This window comes from Microtus ochrogaster, unplaced genomic scaffold, assembly GCF_000317375.1.
Source record: "Microtus ochrogaster isolate Prairie Vole_2 unplaced genomic scaffold, MicOch1.0 UNK41, whole genome shotgun sequence".
NCBI classification, from domain to species: Eukaryota; Metazoa; Chordata; class Mammalia; order Rodentia; family Cricetidae; genus Microtus; species Microtus ochrogaster.
The window spans coordinates 706,230-710,808 of NW_004949139.1; the positions used below are offsets into that span (position 1 = coordinate 706,230).

The 4,579-nt window shown below is 51.6% G+C and overlaps 1 protein-coding gene and 1 long non-coding RNA gene across 5 annotated transcripts in view; one reads left to right on the forward strand and one right to left on the reverse strand.

The window, feature by feature from the left end:
* The window catches only part of P2ry6 (pyrimidinergic receptor P2Y6), a 23,236-nt gene that overhangs the window by 9,302 nt on the left and 9,355 nt on the right, over positions 1–4,579 (reverse strand). The gene's annotated exons all lie outside the window — the stretch shown is intronic.
* Positions 1,639–4,579, forward strand: part of LOC113458520 — a 4,424-nt gene continuing 1,483 nt past the window's right edge. The window contains exons 1-2 of the long non-coding RNA XR_003378888.1: positions 1,639–2,004; positions 3,963–4,030. This is a non-coding gene — a long non-coding RNA (uncharacterized LOC113458520). The remainder of the gene's footprint in view (positions 2,005–3,962; positions 4,031–4,579) is intronic.

The window sequence follows — 4,579 nt, forward strand, 5'->3', positions numbered from 1 at the left end:
CGCATGTCACGAGTCAGCTTTCTCCTTCCACCAAGTGAGACTGAGCTTAGGTTGCTTGGTGGCCATCACCTTTACCCACTGAGCCATCTTGACTGATGACATATTCGCTGGGGGCTAGGGGAATGGCCACAGGAGTTGTACCTCTAAGCCTACCTGATTCCACAGCCTGTTCACACACACTGTCTGTTTATTGCCCGTTTCAGAGACAAGACACCGATGCTTAAAGGTATCTGGTTGCATGCAAGGTTCTATGTGTAGGGCTAGGCCAGAGGGATCCTCAGAGGACCCCTCACTTCTCATGAGAGGCAGAGTCCTGTCTGAGACCTGCTGTAAACATCCCTCACATCTCCTGAAGCCTGATCCCACCTGACAGAGACAAGACGTCCTCTGACCCCAGAACCAGGGGTCAGTGGCAGACTCTGGATTCTGGATTTGCTGGGCCAGACAGGTCTTAAGATCATCTGAGAACCCCTCTTCTCCCCCAGGAGGAGACCCCTGAAGCCTCCCAATGACTTGTCTGGTCCCTGTTTGCATACTCCCCTTGACATGAAGCTCATTCCCCTCCCAGGTTACCATAGCTTATGTTGAGAACGCTCCCTGAGCCATGCTTCTAAGTTAGCAGTTCTCTCCAGCACAGCCTGCCTCTGGGACCTGAGACACCCTGGGGAGCTCGTGCCAAGACCACTTATCAGCAGCTGCTCATTCCCACCACTGGATTCTGAACTCACATCCAGATCCAGGAAACCTGGGCCGCTCACTTGGTTGACAGGAAACCTTCAAAACAAATCTTGTGGCCAAGTGTGGTACACACTTGAAGTCCCAGCACCAGAGAGGTAGGCATGTCCTTCTGTCATACAGCTCTAAACCTCCACTGTAAGCCTTGTGGACCTGGGGCCAACCCATGGAGGTGGAAGAGGGATTTGGAGGTGTCTGAGGCTGGCCCGGGAGGGACATTTGGAGGGTATCAAACCTGACTCAGTGTGAAATGGGGGAGGCTGTACGGTGACTCGTGTCACTCAAAGATCACTGTCCCTGGGAGGTTCTCTTCTGCCACTCTAGCTAAAATTACAACCTACATATGTGTGGGATTTCCCCAATCTGTTATATTTTTCTTCTCAGTACCTTTAGACTTTTATTACTACATTTACTTATTTATATATGTGCTTTTTAATGTCAGACCACAACTCAGAAGAGTCAGTCAGTTCTCTCCTAGTATGTGTGTCTAGAAGACTGACCTTAGGTAGGCCTGGGGGCTAGCTCTGTTACCTGATGTCATCAGCAATTCCTTTTCACCACCTCCTCCTTCCTTCCTTCCTTCCTTCCTTCCTTCTTTCCTTCCTTTCTTTTTCTTTCTTTCTTTCTTTCTTTCTTTTTTTTTTTTTTTTTGGTTTTCTGAGACAGGTTTTCTTTGTGTATCCCTGGCTGTCCTGGAACTCGCTCTGTAGACCAGGCTGACCTTGAATTCACAGAGATCTGCCTACTTCTGCCTCTCAAGTCAAGTGCTGGGATTAAAGGTGTCTGCCCTCACTGCCTGGTCCTTTTTTTTTTTTTGAGACAGGGACTCTTGTAGTCCAGGCTAACCTCAGACCCACTATGTAGCTGAAGATGATTCTGAACTTCTCATCCTCCTGCCTCTACCTCCCAGGTGTGTGCCTCCACACCGAGCTCGGACAGTCTGAGAATGAACCCAGGGATTCGTAGATAAACACTCTTCGACTGAGCTGTACACCATTTGTTTCTGTTTTTAAAGCAGGGTCTTACTCTGTAGCCTACACTGATCTGGAACTCGTGGTGATCCTCCTGTCTTAGCTCTTAAAGTGTTTGGATTTCAGGTGAACATTACCATCTTTGAACAACTGTTCTACTTGTTTGCAGATTTATGTGATTTGCCTTCTCCACCGGGATGTAATCGCCAGGCTTTTGCCCTTCCTTTGGGACAGTGCCGGGCATGCAGTAGGTGCGCAGTAGTACTTGTGGGAGAACTGAATTCCAGGCGTGGCTCAGGTACGTGTACACCGGCACGGCACGAGGAGCAGAAATTTGCTGGAGGTGCGGAGAGCCTGCAGTATGTGGTTTGGGGGACCAGGATCAGCAGAGATGGGTGTGTGTACAGGCTACTCCTGGAGCTGCTAGTCTGGCTTTCTAAGCAGTTTGGGGTGGGAAGAGTCCCAGCTGAAATGGGAAAAGGCTGCCTGCCTTCCTCTGCTCTCTGCCCTGTCCTCTGGCGTCTCTAGGCCTCTCCTCTCTAATCGGAATCTCTTCCAGGCACCCAGGCTGGCTTCTGTCTGCTCTGTGGGCTCCCAGATTCTAGCTTTTCAGAATAACCACTTCCACCCTGGCGCAGTAGCACCCCAACCTCTCTATGCCACTTGCACCCCACTCCAGGACCCAGACCTACGTGTACACAGCTAGTAAGTCGCTACCCCTTAGCATGACACCTTGCTAAGCATGGCTGGAGGACGTGAGGTCCCGCTGTCTGCCCTGTGCTCCCCTGGTCTGGCATGAACTCACTCCCCTCTACTTAATCTCTTTTCTCACTTCCACACCTTTGACCCCAGCAGCCCTCAGATAAGCCGGCTTCAACTTCCGGCCACCTAATGAACCATTTGCTCCACCCTCCTCCCTCCTGCTCCCCACCACCCCCTCAGTTGTACTCTTCCATACCCTTCCTTCCTCCTTAGCTCCCCGCGCTGATTCCTTACCCTCAGCCTGCACTTCCTCTCAACAAAAGTTCTCCGTTGACCTCACTTGTCTCTCCAGCACGAACCCTCCACTTCCCGCCTGCACGAACCCTCCACTTCCCGCCTGCACGAACCCTCCACTTCCCGCCTGCACCAGCTGCTCACACCACCATGGTCAAGCACAGGACACAGTGAGGAGAAACAGCAAGCTCCCAGTCCCCTAGATGAGGCAAGATGAGACTGGGGCGCTCCTAAAGAAACCTCCAGAATGCCCTGACAAGCCTCGAGGGGTGAGGGGTGCAGAGGCTGCAGGGGAAGCTGATGTGGGGCCCCGTGACATGGGAACTTTAGAAAGAGGTGACTGGGCTGGGTGGGCATGGTGGCGCATGACTTTAATATCAGCACTCAGGAGGCAGGTGCATCGCTGTGCATTTGAGGCCATTTTTGGTCTACATTGTGAGTTCCAGGACAGCCAAGGTTACACAGAGAAACCCTGTATTGAAAAACAAACAGACAGACAGACAAAAACATGATGTGGGAGTGTCATGTAGCAATCTGTTGATTTCATTGGTTAAGTAATAAACAAACTGCTTGGGCTCATAGCTTAGAACATAGGTGGGTGGAGTAAACAGAACAGAATGCTGGGAGGAAGAGGAAGTGAGGTAAGACACCTCAGACAGAGACTCAACAGCTCTGCTCTCTGGAGCAGAGACGAAATGCTCCCCTCTCCCGGAGACACGATTCACCTCCAACCCAGGATGGACATAGGCTAGAATCTTCCCGGTAAGACTGGTGCTCACAGATTATTAGAGATGGGTTGATCGGGATATCAGAATTAGCCAGTAAGGGCTAGAGCTAAAGGGCCAAGCAGTGTTTAAATGAATACAATTTGTGTGTTGTTATTTCGGGGCATAAGCTAGCAGGTGGCCGGGGTGCTGAGGACGCAGCCCTGCTGCCCTTATTACTACAAAAACAGAAAAATAAAAGAAAGAAAGGAGGCAGCAGGACTAGCAGGACTCTGGGACTAGGTGGCTCTGTGGTTCCCTCTGGAGGAGCCTTCTGTCGACCTGGAGGGACCTTTGGCACCTCTGTGTCCCGACCCCACTCCCACTGCTTCAGTCTGGCTCCCTGCTCCAGGAAAAGCAAGGTACTGACTCAGGTTTCTGGGAATTTGGAAGGTTCCAGTACTTGATCCCCTTGAGGCCCATGTCGATCATCCGTCTCTGAGAGCAGAGGGATGCCCCTAGAATTCATTTGTTTGCGTTGTACCCACTTTTGCAGGAGAGGAAACTGAGACCAAGGGAAGAGAGGCACTTGGTTCTGGGAAGCACAGTCATCTGCTTGTTGGGGTGAGTGTCCAGGCAGCTGGCTCATGAACCTCAAAAACATTCAGCTGGGGCAGGGCAGAGTTCAAATGGTAGCAGCCTCTGGCCCCTGCCTGACACTGGCATTCAGCATGGCTCTCACGAAGCTCTTCCTTCCCTTGAGAGGCTTTGTCTCTGCAGTGGCAGGCCGGACAGGGAAAAACAAGAAAGAACCTTGAGCCATCTGCTCCAGGGTACAGTGGACTTAGTCTGATTTCTTCTTGGGTGTTGGAGCTCAGGGTCATATCCAGCCAATTGGAGTTGGGGTGTGATGATCTCATCAACAGTACCAGCTTTTGGTGTCCTGCATCTCCCCGCCTTCCTGGCATGGGGATGTGTGCTCTTGTCTTGGAGCCTACAAACTTGACCAAGTCCCCGAGTCTTTACGTGGGGTGGGGAAGGGACAGAGAGACCCTATGGAACGGCACGAGGAAGTCCTGGGTTCAATCTTTAGCACTGCATAAACTGCGCATGGTGATGCACATCTGCAGCCCCAACATTGCAGAGGTAGACCCAGGAGGACCCAGAGTCAGC